The sequence below is a fragment of the Pan paniscus genome, chromosome 4, assembly GCF_029289425.2.
Source record: "Pan paniscus chromosome 4, NHGRI_mPanPan1-v2.0_pri, whole genome shotgun sequence".
In the NCBI taxonomy this organism is placed as follows: domain Eukaryota; kingdom Metazoa; phylum Chordata; class Mammalia; order Primates; family Hominidae; genus Pan; species Pan paniscus.
In genome coordinates, this window is record NC_073253.2 from 87,501,518 (window position 1) to 87,521,140 (window position 19,623).

At 35.8% G+C, this 19,623-nt stretch overlaps 1 protein-coding gene across 2 annotated transcripts in view; it reads left to right on the forward strand.

Moving 5' to 3' along the window:
• The first annotated feature begins 791 nt into the window (after positions 1-791).
• The window catches only part of CDH12 (cadherin 12), a 1,103,355-nt gene continuing 1,084,523 nt past the window's right edge, over positions 792-19,623 (forward strand). For both annotated transcript variants that reach the window (XM_055112489.2, XM_055112491.2), the window contains exon 1: positions 792-1,079. The gene's annotated coding sequence lies outside the window, so the exon portion shown is untranslated. The remainder of the gene's footprint in view (positions 1,080-19,623) is intronic.

A 19,623-nucleotide genomic window follows, 5' to 3' on the forward strand; every position in this document is an offset into this window, starting at 1 on the left:
TGGAGGAATAGGTTTTCAACAATAACACTTTTCATTGTAATATTTTATTGCCATTATAATATTCTATAAAGTTTTAGGTAATTATTAATAAATTCTCTCATAAAGAGAAATTAACATTAATTTTTAAAATCTTACAATATTTAAACATGACAAAATTAAAACAGACCAGAATAATGTATATAGTCTTAGCAATCTTGAGTTCTTCATAGACTCTGAACCAAGTTAAATCAGCCTAGAAACAAGTAAGTGAATTAGGAGAAATTGCTTGAGCATGGTTATTGTCACCAACAAGCATCTGATTCTCGTTTAGACAATTAAACAACGAGACAGCTTCCAGGTAAACGTAATGAATTGTCCTGATTCACAAAAAAGACTCAAGCGACTTAGTGGAGGAAAGACTAATAGAACCCAAGATTTTTTTCCTCCCAGGTGACAGTTCTCTGATATGCAATAGATCTCACGCATTTAAAAAGCAAAGCTTCGGGTGCTAACCCAGGTGCTATCACTTTCTCAGCGCCTAATCTTCACGCGCTGCTAGGCTCGTTTAATGAGTCTTCTGAGAGCTAAGGAGTCCTCGGATTCATTCAAAGCATTCTACAATGAACGCTAGGGGGGAAAAAGAACAAACAAAATACATTTCAAATATAGGATTCAATTACTTTTCACAACTCAATGATGTGTCAAAGGCACGCTGTGTTTTGTTTTGAGGGCGGGGAGATGACAGGAGGGAATCCTGGGCCCCCATTGGCTCGCCGCTCGCCTCTGCAGTTGAGCTCCAGCCGCTCCGAGAGCATTATTGATCTGAAGGGTAAATGTGGAGGGAGCCACAGAGTGGGGTCCAGGCTTTTCTGAGAAGAGAGGCAGCCTCTTCCAGGAAGAAAGTGGTGTCTACTGGCTGCCCGGCCTGGAGAACCTTCTTTGAATGAAAACGGACAAAATGCAAAGCAGTGTGTTGGCACAGTGATTTGGAAAGGGGAAACAGAAGAGAAGGGTCTCACCTTCCGCGCAAGGCTGAGCTGTTGGCACCCTGCTGCGGCCGTCGGTGCTGCTGCTCCTGCAGCTGCCTTTTCTGCCATCAGGTAAGGCTTCCGTTTTTTATTGGGATTGCACCGCGTGTGTGTGATCGCTTCAGGGTGCATGCACAGAAATTCATACATGATTAATAAAGTGATGCCTAGCGTAGTGAGAAGCTGAACGAAGCTGCACACAGATCTAGCAGCTGAATTAGGAGCTTGTGCGTGGTTTTGCTTTGGGAAACTTCGGTAAGTTCTAAACAAGTCTCTGGTCCTCAGACCGTGAGAGGTTACGTGAAAAGAGGAAGGAAAGAAATGTTTTAACCGCAAATGCGTCTTAGCATGGCTAAATTTTCAAATGAAAATAAGTAGGTGTGCTAGATGTCCAACTAGTTATTTTATAAATGGCTTTATAGATATCTGATTTTTACAACAAAATAATGAATGCTTTATTTTCAAAGCGCTTCCAGAGATGCCGACCCCCCTCACTCATTTCTCCACTGACGCTGAAATTTATGAACTTCATTCTTCATTTAAAAAATACCACTGTAAAACCATTTAAATGTTTTAACGGCCTGCCTCTCATGGTACAGCCATTTGAGTTTCCTACCACAAAACTAATCTGGGACAAATGAAAGAGATAGATTACCAGATCTGCTGTGGGTTGCATAATATGCATTTCCAAATTATTTTAAGGTTATTGATCATTTGGTGATACATTTAACAAGGAGGAAATATGTGTGATATAGGACAAAATGGCAAATCATTTTTCAAAAAAGACCTTCAGCATTTTATAAGTATTTTCTTATGTTTTTAACATCATTATTTGTTTTTTGCTACATCGGGACCACAGTGTATTTAGAACCTCTGTACTTCAGAGTACCTGATATCTCTATACACATTTCTCTGTACTCTCTGGAGAGGGAACTGACATACGTTTGGCTGATTCTGCGACCATTTCATGATTCTCAATTTCTCATCGAATATTTTGAAGCTCATTCACAAACTGCTCAGCTAGAAAATTACCTTACATACTGAGGGGGAAAAAATTTAAATAGAGTAGATTCTGAAAATGTGTTTACAGTTTTAAATTACACTATACATGACCAAAACAGGAAAAATGCAACCATGCCAAGCAGGTATTAGTTTGCTTGATCTTCACTGTATACCTGAGCAGTTGTAAGGTTATAAAATAATATCCAGACACACAGCTGTCAAGAAATACTGAACCTCATCATTCAGTGGCAGCACTTCATCATTAAATTATCCTAGACAATTTAAAATATCATCTTATATATTTTTATTATTATGTCTAGAGGAGAATTCAACCGAATAAGTTTTTATTATAAATATTTCCATGATTCTAGCAGAATGTCTCTTCAGAATTGAAAGGCAGATGGTTACTTTGCCCAAACCATGAACAGGTGATTTGGAGTGGTTGAGTGGATAGCCACATGCAAAACAGGGGCTTCCCTTTAACTAATTTAACTGATACATCGAGTTATTCAGCAACAATATTTAGAAACTGTCTCTCCACCTTCTATGAAAACTACTGAAGTAAAAAGAGGTTTCCAATTAACTTGAAAATCGAATTCTAGAACATAACATATTTTTCTCTTAATAACTCTTACTTCAGAGACCAATTTCCAAGATTAACCCTGGCATTGTTAATCCCCTTCCCCATTAAAAAAATGTTTTTGATTTTCTGTGTTGTTCAGTTAATCTCTGCTTGCTGTGTTCTTAACTTCTACTGTGGTGTGCCATTTCCAAGCAGTAGGGGGAAGTTTTTAAGCCACGAATGCTTTTTTATTTTCTACTCAAACTCACTCCTCTCACTGATCTGCTTAGTGATGTGATCATTTTAGATAATTCCTACAAAAAAGAGAAAGCTGCATTATTGTCAGGGGGGAGGGGGAGGGAGTGTGAGTCATTTCTTCCACACATGGAATGATATGTATTAAGTTCTTACTACAGCACAAACAGTGTTTAGTTTATGGGGAAGAAAATTTCTCTTAATGCCTCACGTGACGTACTTACACCTCATATAACTCTATCCTTTGAGGATGGAGCATAAAACTGATCTCCTTAAATTGAGCATCTTTTGAACCTGATATTTTGGCAGAGCCTATTTCATGTAACAGTCTGGGATATAGGTTGAAATCAATCCTTTATCATTATGAGATTAATAAGGATATATGTCACTCTTGCCTCTTAAAATGCATTGTGATGAACATCAAATCAGTCTTGCCATGATAGGAGGATTCATAGAGTGATGGCTCTCTTTAAAAGTGAGCCATGTTTTCATGTAAAAATATAAAATCTAAGGGCTTGGGTAATAAAATGACCTACTAGCAGACTCTGTTGTAAATTTCTTCCTACTTCCAAAGGGAAAGAGTGATTACAGATGTCTCATTTAAAGTAAGATATTATCCTGTTCATCTTCTAGCAAATTATTGCTGTTTTAAAAGTAATTATGTCAGAAATTATCATGTGATCATTACAACATCAATAGAGAACATTTTGCTTATAATCTAGTACCAATTGATATTCCTATTTGTGTTAAATTATAGGTGGAAAATATTTATCCATCCTGTTTAACAAATATTGCATTTTATTTTTATGAATAGGCTTAAATAGTACCCAAAAATAAATTTAATTGTTAAATAAATGAAAATGTATTATTTTTACTAGGAGCTTTTTATTTTGCTAATACTTAATAACTGAACAATTTAAACTCAGAGCTTTTAAAAGCCTTTTAACTTTCAGCTTTAAGACAGTTGCAGCTTTTTCCTGACTTACTATGCTAGGAGGGTAATGTATCATAACCAAACTTTAAAAGGAAAATGTGTGTGTGTGAATGTGTACTATGCTGCCTGTATTGAATATCAATAGTAGTTACTCAAAGTTGTTTTTAAGCATCTCATCATAAGATGATTAACAAAATGGAGTAAATAACTTTTTTACAACATATTAAGTGAGAGTTATGACTGTTCTAAAATTACAGACGAACTCTACATAATGTTGTTCTACCTTTTGTGAGATTATAGATAAATGCTTTAAGAATTCAATTATTCAATTACTCAATTATTAATTATCACTTCATTTAGTAAGCACCTGTTAAATTATTGAAAACAAGGCATGTGTTTACCAGTCTTATAAATTTAGCTGTATTCAGATTTGTGTCTATCATGTTATAGCTGATGGTATTAAGGGATAAATTAAATCTTCATTATGCTTCAGGTATTTTTTTACAGTGGTTTTCTTTCATATACCTTGCTCCGTGAATATTTAATCCATTGCTCTACAGATGGATTTATATTACCTTGAATGTAAGATATGTGTTTCTTGAACAATGTAAAATTCTTCTTAAAATATATACATCTCATGCATATATCTGTGAAGGTTCTAGTGAGAAACAATGAGACTCCAATCTGTACGCCGATACCCATTAGGGAAATACAGGACTTACGTATTATTCCTTAAATCTATGTGTTCAAATGGATATATGTTACTCTTGCCTCTTCAAATGTATTAAGTTTTTACTATGTGTTCAAATGGCTGAATGATGCATGCTTGGTTCCAAGTCCAAATACATAGTCAAACATTAGGACATAGGTAGTGTATTTAGACTTACCGGCAAAGCACGATGCTAAATACAAGTAAGGTTGAATATACCTTTAGTGCACCATAAAATCAATAGGTTCTATAATTCCAATTTCCTGGAAAATTATTATAACATTCAAAAAAATTCCCCCATATACAAAGATGAGAGTCCTGATGCACCGTCTACATGATAATGTGGAAAGTTCAAAACTTGAGTCAGACAATTGTTTGAAACCATAGTTTGAGGATTATTACATGAGCAATTTGGGAAAAGTTATTTAACTTTTTGAACTTTGAGTTATTCTGTTAATTTAATTTGAATTACCCCACAGATAACACTCATCATGGTCAGGTCTTTCTCCTTTTAACCTTCCTCATCTCTAAGCTAGATTTGTAGAGGATAACTACAGCCAGAGCTGGCACATGGGGTTGGAAGAAAATATGTAATGTCCAGGGTTTGTTATGTGTTGAATTTTGTCAAGTTGGGGTAAAAGGGGTTCTCAAGTGACTTGTCTAAAAAAAAACATTTTTTGATGAAATGTGAGTCCTCACTCTGAAGAAGCACAATATATCCTAAACTTTATATGATATGATGAGGAAAAAAAAATCCACACTTACGTACAGCATAAAAAGAGTACAATACAGAAAATAAAGATTTCCAAAATAGGGAAAAAAGACAGATTATCTACAAAATATAACAATTAGACTGAATCAGTATTCTCAGTGACAGCAAGGAGAGCCAAGAAATGTGTACCCATAATTCCATTATAACTCAAATAAAATAATTGCCAAGCTAGAGTTACACACTGAAGAAATTCTCTTTGAAAAGTAGAGACATTTTCAAACAAACAAAATCACCAGCATCCCTCCCTGATAAACTAACTAACCAATGTGCTTCAAGAAGGAAAATGATCCCAGACAGAAGATCTGGGATCCAAGAAGGACTGGGAAGCAAAGAAAATAGAGACCATGGGGGTGTGGGTAACAAACTTTGATCGTGTACGAACAATAATATTACAAATTTATGGAGTTACATAATTGAACTAAAATACTGGACAAGAATAACAAAATTGGGGGATGAAGTCTTGCAAGATGGTTACACTGTTTGAAAGAAAGAATAGGCTATTAATCTGGCACCACATTAGGTAAGTTAAAATGTAATCACTGAAAAGCAGCCATAGTATCAGTAATTGATTGATTAAGTAGATAAAACAATCACTTGAAGGTTAAAAAAAGAATGCTTTCAATGGACAGACATGGATATTCCTGGAATTTGAAAAATTAGTAAGTTTACATTGTGATGAAAGTTTTGCCATCATATTTCAAAAGGTTAACATGTCAAATAAAGAGACAACAGGAGGTAACCAGAGACTTAGTACATAATGAAGGGAAATTTGTAGTATTTTGTTTTATAGAGACTTGAACACATGAATGGATAAAATAGAAAACATTAAAAAGAGACTGATCACCAGGCATGGTGGTGCACACCTTTCATCCCAGCTACTCAGGAGGCTGAGGCAGGAGAATCACTTGAACCCAGGAGGTGGAGGTTGCAGTGAGCCGAGCTCGCACCATTGCACTCCAGCCTGGGCGACAGAGTGAGACTCGGTCTCAAAAAAAAATAAAAAGAAAAAGAAAAAAGAAAAGAAAAAAAAAGAATAAAAGAAAGAGGCTGATCATACAGTAAAAGGGAATTAAATGATGGATTAAAGTTTTAGTGAACATGAAAGTTTATAATATCTGGAGGATAGATGAGGGATACAATTAGAAAATGTCATTAATTTTAATAATGCCAGTGATATACTATTTTTTAAAAAATCATATAATTTTATCTGGCACTTCAATGTTTATTCAAAAAAGGATTATTAGGAAATAATCAACCAAAAAGTGATGCTAATTAAGCGATCAAAAATAATACTTTTAAATGTAATGGAAAGAGCTTCAAATGCTCAGTAAATGTTGAAAACTAGAGGAAATTAACATTAATAGTTTCCATTCTACAGTGAAAATATATTTTGGGGTGCTATCATCAGCACTAAATGAAATGATGTATTTAAGACGATTTCTGAGTAAAGAATGTAGGAATGATTGAAGTAACAGCAGATAACAATATACCCAAATGAAGTGTCTTCCTGCAACTTTCTGAGTCAATATTTCCATGAAGGGTTGCCATTATTTTAAGGGATGTGATTGCAGGCAGGTTTTAAAGCAAGATTTTACTGAAACTCTACTCTTTCCTAATTACTAGGAAATGATAGTGACTGAAAAGTGCAAAACAAGCTCTTGGCAAGGCTTTTAGTTATATGTTTACTTAGGTAAGAATAGAAAACCTCAAATAAATTTCTGAAGTAAAAGAGTGTCTTATAGTGAGAAATTTAGTTATATTAATAACTATCCAGGATTTGTGCTTTAACACCTACTAGAAGAAGGTCACCAATATAAGATCCTACAAGAAGGAAGCCCAGTATAAGAACTGTTGTTGAGAATGGAATTGGAATGAATTGTAGTCGTGTCAATAACCTAACACATAGGGCAAATTCCTATTTATATTAAACATTAACAATAAAAATTTTAACAACGGTATTAAAAAAATTGTCTTTCATATACTCAAATCTCAACATTTTACATTTTGCTGACAATTAATTTTTATATGCCACAATTATATAACACCAGTGATGAGGGAAAGAGGTATAAATGAAAATATATGTCATGTGATCTGCCCTGGCCCAGAGGTTTACACACACCTCCAGATAGGGATATTGTCAAGCAGGTGTTACTTTTTAAAAACAAAAGTGAAGGTCATACTTATTTAAAACACACAAAACATCACAAAAGCACAGACCTGTCTCATAGAGTTTTGGCTGGATTGTAAAATGTGGAATCTTTGGGAAGTAAATTTGACAGTATCCATCAAAATTCAAAATCCAGCAATTCTAATGTTTAAATGATTTTTTCACATTAAATCTTTCATGTGCTTTTTCTTTATTAGTTTCTGGTTTTATTCTTTCATCACTGAGTGCTTCTTCTTATTCTCTTTTTCTGAGTTCTCTGTGTCTTTTGACCTGTAAATACATCTATCAGAGCATCCCAGGATACCATCATAGGCCCACTCATCTCTCTATCTAGAGAATCACTGAAGGGGTAATTGCATCCAGTAGCATGGGTTTAAATGCCATCTGGATGCTTTTTCCAAATCTATGCCTTTACTTCTAATCCCTCTGCTGACTTCAATTCAGAATGCCTGCTCAATATTTCTATCTAGGAATCTAACAGTCACTTGAAACCCAACTTGTTCAAAACCAGACTTTTCATTTCTGCCCCTCTTTACCGCACCCTAAATATACCCATTTTCCTAATCTTCTTTATCTCAGTAAATAACATAATTATCCGTCCAATTTCTTAAGACCTAAGGGTCACTTCTGAGACTTTGCTCCTCTCCATTCCACCCACATGTGGTACAATATCAATTCTACTGCTTCCTGACTTCCTTCTCTAAATATGTCTTCAACCCAGTAACTTCAAAAACCCAGTAACTTCATTCCAGTAACCTCACTTCCTATACCACAGTCACCTTCGCTCCAGACACTATTGTCTCACATCTAGACTGTACACTAGTCTCTAAACAGATATTTCTGCTTCTACTTTTATACTCTCCCTTCTCCCCGACCCCAACTCATTACACAGTAGCAGATGTACACTCTCCGATATAGTATCAAAGTGCTTCCCATGGCTTAAAACCAATATCTTGTCAAGCCCCTCCATTTCCTTTCTCATTACGTCAAGTTCAACACTGCCACAAGGCCTTGGCACTCACCCAGCATCCCCCTTTGTTTCATGTAAATCTTGGTTTTATTGTCATTACATCAGAGTGATGTTCTCTAACAATTGTCTGAAAGTAGCACTTTCTTCTGCAGAAGAATCATCTCTACCCTTATCCAACTTCATTTTATAAAATAGGACCTACTTCATATCATATGATGATGCATTACACTGTTTGTTTTTCAAAGTAAAATGCAAGCCCCATGAGGAAAGCCCTGTAATAGTGGCACACAGAGGGCACATAGCAGCCCTCAATCCATTTTGTTTGGTGAATGAATAAATGAAGGAATGGATAAGAGTGCATAAATTCACCCAAACGTATGCCTCTTAAAGGAGTTTGAGCAATTTACATCGTAATATGTTAAAAGTGGATATCTTGAGGGAGGGGTGTGAGACATACTCGTGAATTATAGGACTTTCTATTGTAATTTATTCATGCATTTACCTTGGCCTATAAATGTACTAATCATTAGCTGGTGATGTTATTAGTGTTAGGATTTGGTACAGAAACTGTGTTCTCCTGTTAAAATGATTAGGGGAATAAAATAAACACAATGTGAATGTCATTCTACAAAAAACAAGTTTTTGCAACTTAAGGCAAAATAATATGGATGAATATTGGTTATCTTTTCAACTCAAGATTTAATAATATCTCACTATGTATAATGTGCTCAATTTCCCGTGTTGTCTACAATTAAAATAAAACACCCGGAGCATACTGAAAAGGGGGAAGAAGGCCTTTCAAGTTTGCCTTAATTGGCTCTAAGATTCAGTTTTGTTATCTGAAGAGAACAGAGAAGAATCAGTATTAACACCTGGACTCAATTCTATGCACTGTCTGGAGCTCCTAAAGTAGCAATTAAATGACTTAATCTTAAAGCCCTCCGAGGTTTAATTCAGTAGCTCTCTTCAGAAGGGCATTGCTAATTCTTCCTGAATTGCTGCTGCTTCTAACTGCACTGCCTTAATTTGAACAGTATTTGAAATTCCATTCTCTCTAATGGATTTAATTGCATTATGAAAGTCAGCTTAGAGTGGAAACTTATTTCCTCTTGTGGAGTATCTCTCTACAGAGTCTTTTCTTTTTCTTTGAACTTGACACATATGCACATTTATGCAGAATAATGTCACAAATGCAGTGTTCCCTGTTTAAATCAAGTATCAAAGAATGTTCTTTAAAATATTTATATATACACCAAAGGATGTTAGCTATCCAGTGTGCCTACAATTTTGTACAAGCTCAGATTGTCTGATCTAATAGACTCTAAGTCCTTGGAATATTAACAGATCTTTGAGTTTTTAAGCAGGCAATGACCTATTCATTTAGAGGGCTGCTTCAGTAAAGTGAAGGCTCACTTAGGTTAATGATGGATCATGAAGCTGTTTGATTTGGAGTGTGCTAAGTTGCCCATTATCTCTAACATTAATGTGGGTCATGCATTCACATCCAAATAATGAGTCAAAGCCCTGCCCTTGTTCCTGTAGATTTCCAAGTTATTATAGGAAACCTTAACGTGTAACTCCATGAAGCTTTGTGTATGATGACTGCAGATAAATTATTTTTTACCGAGTATGAAATTTCAGTCAATTTTCTTGTGAGAATAACAGCTGCTTATTCACAGTTCATCTGGACGTCTTCTGAAACAGAATGACAGGCATTTTCTCTTTTTTATCTTGATGAAGGATGGAAAAACCATGGGCAGGTTGTATACAAATAAGCATCCTTACAATTATACTCCCATTTCTCAGTTACCCCTGTTTCCTCATGCATTAATACAAAAACATGCACAAAGACACAGTCCTACACAGTGAGACAAGGCTGGTGGACATTGAATGTGCTCATTAACTTTTTAAAAAGTCATATTTCTTATAAATGTCTTATCAAACAGCCAAAATCCTGCTTTACAGTGCCAACATGATAATTGCTTTCTTTAGATGTCTGTTTTCTTTTTAATTCTGTAGTCTCTCTAGAAGCATGTGTCTGTGGTAAGCAGTCATGAAAATAAAGAAAATGCACTGGAAATATATTTTAAATATCTTTCAAAACATTTTTGCAGTGCCTTCACATTTCATGCTTATTACCCATGTGTATGCATACACACACACACACACACATACACACACACACCACAAATGTTAAGAAAAACTTCTTCAGTGAGATCTCTAAAGCTATCTAAATGTTTCTGATAGAAGGTAATAAACTCTTTTGGCATTGATCCTTCCTAAAAATGAAATAATTTCACACAATAGAGGAAGCTATGAAATATGAATGACAGGAGGAAAACAACTTCATTTTTTCTGGCTCTATGATTTACAGTGTAGAGATGACAACCATGGGGGAGGTAAAGAATAGTGAATTCTTCTGTGTTTGATGCTAATTTCACAGTACTACAGAGAAAAAGAACATTGTGCCATATTCTGGAACTCTTAGTGAATTTATTTAAAGATGGTCCATTAGTTCATGTCACCATGGATAACTGGTAAGTTATGAGTGTTTTCACAGATAGAATTGGGGAAGACTTCCCCAGTATTGTGGATTCACAGAGAGCTACCCTGAAAAATTACTATATTTTGCTTCCCAGTCACAAAGCTATGATTAATAACTTTAACACAGCACCAAGATATATTCATTAATGGTTATTTAACAAATTTTTGTAAATGCATTTACTCTTCTATTCTTTAATGCCAAGAAAAGTTTCAAACTCTATGAAAATAAGATAATTTCAATTTGAAAAAGTAAAGCCAAATTCACTTTACAAAAACAAACCAAAAAAATGCACCTGCCTTTTCTCTGGTAGAAACTGAGAAAAGTAAACACAGTTACAATATGTATAAAGGCATTATCTTACTTTTCCTTTGGCTTATTGCTTGTTGTTTAAAATAGATTTAGAAAACTGCATTAGGGAGTATTACCATGATAGAATTAAGTTTGATTGTTTTTTGATGACTAATCGCAAAAATATTAAAACCTCTCATAGTCTGTATTTCCCAACCTTTCTTTGTTTCTGGAAATACTTTCATTATTAACTGATCTCATATTGAAAAATCCAAGTAGTTTAACATTTTAAATTTTACTATGGGATTTCATCTTTCGTTCTAGAGTGAACACATAACTTGTAACTTACCACATTAATGATACCTTGTCTTTATCCTGACTAACCATGTACTCTTGGCCTACAACACCAATAAATCTTTGGTTATTACCCCATTCCACATTATTTACTCTATTAAGCTCTGGTCCTTGACTATTTTTTTGTCTCTGTAACTCTCTTGCAAAAAACTCTCTTGCACAACACTCTAATGGGCCATGTCTTTCATGGGCAGCCATGTATTGGATTGTAAATCCCTCCTCTCAGACTCTACAACCTACTGTCATTCATGTTTACAGGGTCTAAGAACTTTGATTTTTTCCTTATGTTGCATACAGTTTTTATTTAGCTGCCTATGCATATATAATTTTAGCCATCTTCCATTTAAAATACTTTTTAGATTGCATATTTAACATTATACATTTCAGGTAACGTGTTTGCATTTTAAAAGAAGTCATGTAGAAGTAAAGTTTAGTCCCAGTCATGACTAACAGAATTTGATTTGGGGTTCCATGGCAGTACTAGTTCCATGGATGCTATTATGAGGATTGGTTTTCATTTAAAAAAAAGTTTTCAAATATAACCTGTTTGAGGTTTTCACCTGTTCTGTTGTCATCTCAAGTATTTTTTGCCACCTACATGATTATTGTTATTTTAAGTATATTTTCATATTTTATTATGCATGGGATGCATGCGGAACCATGTGGTTATAGCTGAATGTGTTGAACACTTCATCTCCCTTTCTTCTCACCTGCCATCTCACTTCCAAGAGACAGTTGCTCAAACCAGCAGCTTCCTAAGTATTCTTCCAAAAATTTCCTGCCAACTCAAAAATGCATAAGTGTAGACTACTCTTTGTATACAATTTACATAATGTTTATTTGACTCAGTTAATTCTTCCTTCCTCCTCAACACAGTTCTTAAAGTTGGATTTTCAGATGCCCACATGACTGGTTTTACCTTTTGCCTCACTAGCTATTCCTTCTCAGTTCCAGTTGCTAGTTTCTTCTGTTCTCTCCTCAGTGTTGGAGCAGCATTAGTTTTCTCCTGTCTATCTACACCCACGCCCTTAGAGATCTCATCCAACTTCATAGTTTTAAACACCATATGCTGAAAACTCCCAAATATATATTTCCCAGCTCAGCTCTCCCAAAATCTAATCTCCTATACTCAACTGCTTTTTTGGCATATCTACTTGGATATCTAATAGACATTCCAAATTCACACGTCCAAAATGAATTATAGGTCTTCACTCACAAACATATTCTATGCTCAGATTTCACGATGTCGGTCAACATCAACTCCATCCTTCCAATTACTCAAGGTGAAGTCTCTCAATCAAGCCCTTTTATGTCCTCTATTTCACTCACATTGCATATCTAATTTGCCAGCAGATCCTGTTGTCTCTACATCCACAGTATGTGTAGGATCCTACCAATTTTCATCTGTTGCTCTCTTGTCACCATGACTCCCGTAGTAGTAATTGCTTATCCAAATTACTGCTTCTAGTTCTCCAAAGATTAGCCTCAAGAGAAAATGCTATCCTTTTAAAATATGGCAGATCATGTCACCTGTCTGGTAAAAATCAACTGGTAGTTCCCAACTTACCTTAGAGGAAGTACCAAGGGTCTGTGTAGTCTGTGCCGCCTCATTTTATTTCTGATCCATTTTCCCCGCATCCTTCCCCTTGTTCTTCTGCAGCTCTGTCCAACTCTTCTTGCTTTTCCTGGAACTTAGGAGGTTTACTCCCACCTTTGCTAGCTGTTCCCTCTGACTGGGATACTGATTACCAGCCACCTACTTGGCTAGTTACCTTCAAGCCTCTGTTTGAATCCCCCTTCTCTATGAGGGCTATCCTCTCTATTTAATATGCAAATTGTATAAAACTGTATAATACAATTTCCTTATCCTGGTCTACGTTTTTATTTTCTTATATTACATTTATTATTTACTTCCACCTCTCCTTTCTGGAATGTAAACACTTGGAGAACAGAGATCTTTGTCTTGTGTGCTCATATATTTCAAGAGATGAGAACAGTGTCTAACAGACTAACATATAGTAAGTGTTTGCTATATATCTGTAAACAGATTATATGTATAATATATAATAACATAGCATATTATATATAGCATTTATATAAATATATAATATATATAAATCACTGTATTATGCCAGAGTTATTTATGTGATTTTAGTGTGGTATAAGCATACCCAAGCATTTATTAGCATGAGTATGCATGCATTCGTTTCATGCCTGTAATCCCAGCACTTTGGGAGTCCAAGGCAGCTGGATTACAAGGTCAGGAGATCGAGACCATCCTGGCCAACACAGTGAAACCCCGTCTCTACTAAAAATATTTTTAAAATTAGCCAGGTATGGTGGCTCGCACCTGTAGTCCCAGCTATTCCAGAGACTGAGGCAGGAGAATCACTTGAACCCGGGAGGCAGAGGTTGCAGTGTGCCAAGATCGTGCAACCGCACTCCAGCCTGGGTGATAAAGCGAGACTGTCTCTCAAACAAACAACAAACAAAAACAAAAAAGAAAAAGATTTTAAAAAGTCATCTTATATATTTGCTTATAACAAGAAAAATATGGTTGAATTTTAAAACTGCAAAATGAAACATCTGCAGCATCTGCAGTACTTAGTTTGTTCTGGTTTGTGTGTGACTAATTTTGTGGTTTCAGTCGCACTTGACAAATTAAAATCAGAGTTTTAACTTATTGTTTATAAAGACTCCTCAATGGTGGTAGAGGATAAATTAGAGGTAAAATTACCTCTGCCTGCCATTCTTTTTGCATCGAATATTTAGCTACTTTACCCTTTATGCTTTTAAATGTTCAGCCATTTACAAACTACAATGAAATTGTGGTTGTGCATTTATACAAGCACGTGTACAAACATGTGTCTACTTATGTGTTTCTGGGTTTGTAGTTAAGTTGACTTAAAGCAAATTAGAGTTTATAAACTGTGAAGGGTATAAGTAATTTCAAGTGTTGGCTGGGCATGGTGGCTGACAGCTGTAATCCCAGCACTTTGGGAGGCCGAGGCAGGAGGAACACATGTGTCAGGCGTTCAAGACCAGCCTGGCCAACATGGTGAAACCCTGTCTCTACTAAAAATGTAAAAAATTAGCCAGACGTGATGGTGGGTGCCTGTATTCCCAGCTACTCAGGAGGCTGTGGCAGAATTGCTTGAACCCAGGAGGCAGAGGTTGCAGTGAGCCGAGATAGCACCATTGCACTCCAGCCAGCCTGGGCAACAAGAGCGAAACTTCATCTCAAAAAAAAAGACAAGTAATTTTGATTGTAAACTAGCATAGGGACACACATGCATACACATGCACAGAGATAAGAAACATGTAAATGATGTTTATGAAGTATAAGAATTGTATCCATTTAAATAAATTGTAAATATTTTCATCTATTTTGTTGTTGTATGATATTTAACCCCTTTTGTTGTAGCATGATATTTAACCCCTTAATTTTTCTAACTCTTGTCCTACAAAAAAATCTATGCTACATCAAGAAAGCAATAGAAAGAATAAAGAAACTTTCAAATATATTGAGTAGACATAATCGTGTTAAAAAAACACCAACACTACCAACAACAAAAACTTTTATCTTAAGTGACAAATTTGCCTAAAAGGCTAATCTATACATTTTAAGGCTGGGCACACTGGCTCATGCCTATCATACCAGCACTTTGGGAGGCTGAGGTGGGTGGATTGCATGAGCCAAGAGTTCAAGACCAGCCTGGGTAACATGATGAAATCCCATCTCTATTAAAATACAAAAATTAGCCTGGCATTGTGGCATGTGCCTGTAGTCCTAGCTACTCAGGAGGCTGAGGTGGGAGAGAGGATCCCTTGAGCCCAGGAGGCAGAGGTTGTAGTGAGCCAAGATCATGCCACTGCACTCCAACCTGGCAACAGAGTGAGACCTCCTCTCAAAATACACACACACACACACACACATAGACACTCTCACACACCCATTTTAAGAAATGTATATTACCTTTAGGTAAATCCTCCTTTGCCTGCCTTTAATGGAGGTGTTGCTATTGTTCTTTCAATATTAATACAATTAACCAGTGAATCACTTTTATTAGTTATGCTACAGTCATGGAAATAGAGCCCATTCTAAATTTTATGAGAACAAGAGATTCAATTTTAGAATGACTTACACAAATGAGTCATAAGCTGAGGAAGTGAGAGTCTGGAAGGTGGAGGCTGAGGATCAGAGAGAATAAGCCACTCTCTTTGCTGCCTGAAGCACGGGTGCAGGTGAACCAGTCAAAGTTGGCAAGAAAATCTGGGAATCCAAGCACATTCAGCCACTAGGATGGTGGGACCATGATAGGGTGCTCAGAAGAGGTCTACAAGAAGCTGTTGCCCCCTTTGAACAACTACTTCTACGGGTCTACAGCCAAGGAAATAGAGATGAGTGCTTAAGGCTGCTGTTTTTCAGGATGACCGTCATCAGGGTTAAGAGCTGAATGAAGAAAATGGCAAAGCAAGGACAAGCTGGGCCCACTTGCCCCCTCTGGATCTTTCCATCAAATATCTCCCTACAATGACCTTGGAAAATAATGGTTATTTTTTCACTTCTGCCTTCAAATTGTGCTGAAATTGCATTTCTGGTCAATTCTCAATCAGCAACCATCGGGTAGAGGAATCTGTGAAGTATGCTACCCGTTTCACCAAATTGATATATAGGACAGAGCAGTAGGTCTATTCCTTTACACACTGGCTTCCAAACACACTTCTTTCAACTGTTTAACTTCCACGTCAAAGAAATAGCAAAATTAGGCTTCTATCTACCATGATCATATTATGACTCAACAGCTAAGTATAGTTTCCATGTAAATTCTATTTAATGTTTATTATCTAATTATATTTAATCAGCCTGTTTTAATTTCATGGTCTAGTATAACTCAAGCCATAATATAAAGCAACATGTCATAAAATGTTCAACACTTCAATTCATCCAGAATGTACATTGAAAGGTATGATGTGATCCTTTACTCTCTTCATAATAACATATTTTTACATGACTAAAATGTCAACAACCTATTGGTGTTTTGACACATGTTTCTGTGTAATACAAATTGTTTATCTGACATATGGCAATAGTCTGAAGGACCTAATAACATTTTTTTTAATTATACGATTTTTTCTTTATGTATTTAGGATTATTTTATTTTATTTTAATTTTTATTTTTGAGACAGCATCTTGCCCTGTTGCCCAGGCTGAAGTGTACTGACAAGATCATGGCTCACTGTAGCCTCAACCTGCTGGGCTCAAGCAATCCTCCTGCCTCAGCCTTCAGAGGAGCTAGGACCACACCCAGCTAATGTTTTTAAAATTTTTGTTCGTAGAAACAGGGTGTACTGTGTTGCCCAGTCTGGTCTCGAACTCCTGAGCTCAAGCAATCCTCCTCCCTCAGCCTCCCAAAGTGCTGGGATTATAGGCATAAGCCACCATACCTGCCTATTTGGGATTATTTTATAGTGAATTTGATGTCCCAAGATTATATTATTTTTTGTGTCTTTCTTTCATTTATATATTAGGTCACTAAATCAATATTTACTGTCACACTCTGTTGTTCTAAGCATTATGTGTATAGTATTGAAAAGAACAAAGTTCATTTCTACATAAGACTTTATATGATATTCTTCTTTAGCTTCAATTCATATACCTCATTAAATGATAGTTCCATTGGCATGAAGAAGTTCAGATAAGAAATTTCAGAAAATGAATGAAAGCAGGAGTTCTGGATTGGTCACAGCCTTGAATTTCCCAAAGACATGGTGGGAATAGTTACAGTATTCATTGTAGGGATCACTTTATTTACATGGTTACCCTTAGTTTTCAGAATTCGCTGTAATGGAATTGCGGCAATTTTATAACAGGAAACTTACAACTTTGTTTAATTTTTTTTTTGAATAAACACCTGAATTCAAAACAGCCCATCACAATTGTTAGTTTACACGGCTTTCTTCCACTCAGTGGAAAAGAGGCATTTCAATAAAATTTTGTCCATGTTATGTAGAAAGATTGGAGGTTAAAACATAAAAAGCCCCTTAAAAAGCATCAGGACTGGCTGGGCGCGGTGGCTCACACCTGTAATCCCAGCACTTTGGAAGGCCGAGGTAGGTGGATCAGGAGGTCAGGAGTTTGAGACCAGCCTGGCTAACATAGTGAAACCCTGTCTCTACAAAAAATACAAGAAAAAAAAATTAGCTGAGAATGGTGGTGCATGACTGTAGTCCCAGCTACTCAGGAGGCTGAGGCAGGAGTATCACTTGAACCCAGGAGGAAGAGGTTGTGGTGAGCTGAGATCGCATCACTGCACTTCAGCCTGGACAACAGAGCGAGACTCTGTCTCAAAAAAAAAAGAGAAAGAAAGAAAAAAAGAAAAAAGAGCACCAGGATTTTCTGTGCCTAGTGTCACATAATTATTTCTTTTTAGAGTAGGCATTGATTCCTTGTCCAAATCCTCTTGCACTATTTGAAATTTTGTATTCCATAGATCACCCTTCATGTAACTGGTTGTGAAGGAAAGAATTAATACCATACTCTTCCTATGCAGACATTGCTACAGTTGAACAATAGCTCAGCCGCTCTCTCTCTGGGAACAAAGGAAGATTGCAGTTTCCAACATCATTGAAATTAGCTGGCCTCTAACTTAGTTTACTAAGTGAAAATGACACAGTAGGACAATCACTTCCCTGAAGGAGAAGTTAATTGCTGGCTCTTTATTGTCCAGTCCTCCTCCCAGGGCCATGCCAAGTATGGAAACAGGAGATGATTTTGGAACTGATGAGCTATCACATTAAGGACAGCTTTCTGGAGATTTGCCCAGATTCACAGTTGACTTTGGATGAGTGAGAAATAAATAAATATAGAATACAAGAAGGTGAGATTAATCGTTTGTTAGTGGAGGATTCTAATGCTGAGTGAAAATACAATTCCCTTGTCAGAAATAGCTTACTGGTAAAATAATACCATAGAAAAATTCTAAGATTCACGGAGAGATAATCATGACTAATGAATAATCACTAAATAAACCCATCTTCTTATTAGTAAGATTATTCTCCTTGATCTAGCCCCCATTCAAAGAATAAAAATGAATATTTACTTCTATTTTTTACTCCTAAAAGTGGAAGACTGTTCAAAAAATAATTAACTGCCCAAGAAAATGGTAATGGAGGACACATTTGAAATAGCAATATAACAATGCTGCTTCCCATCTGCAATATTTCCTTTAGGATATCCTAGTTTTCCATATTTTACAAATCTTTCAATAATGTGACTTTTTCATTTCCAGAATATTTTTGCAAATCGAGAACAAGAAGATAGAATAGGCCAAAGCAGATTGTAAAAAAGCAGAAATGTTATATGTGAACAGAGTGTAGACATTAATATAAAAATAATCATGATATGACAAATAGGTTCATATCCAGTATTCCAAAAGAAGTGTATGTTTTAACAAAAGGCTGACAAATTCTTGCAGGAGACATCTTCGAAATCCTTCTCATTGCAGTATTTTGCTAAATAGAAATGCAAATTTATTACAAGATTAGGCAGCTTTTTATTTTATGAGCACATTTCATGCGTTTTTATTTGCTAAAATGCTAAGCTTATATTCCATAGTGGCTTACTTTTATTTATCTCCCCCTCTTTTGATCTCCCTCTCTACTCTCCTTCCTCACTCTTTTTTCTACCTCTCCTTCTCTTCTTTCCTTTTTATCCCCTCTTGTTTTCTTCCTTATTTCCTTTCCTTTGCTTTTCTTTCCTTTTTCAGAAGTATATGTCAAATGGCTTATTCTTGGTAAAAGTAGTGTATAAAATATGATCCATTGGAATACCATACATTTGCCAGTAAAATTTGTTATGATAGATAGTTGAACATAATTGATGTTGTAAGTACATTTCTAAGTACATGCCCCTTAATATTAGTAATAAATTAATTGGCTTCCAAGACACTTGATCTCCTGAGTGTGTGATTTCCATAAAATAAGTGTAACCTCATTTATTCAGAGCCATAACTTTTTCTTTGCTTTGTGTTGAAAGGGAATAAGTTTGAAAAAGAG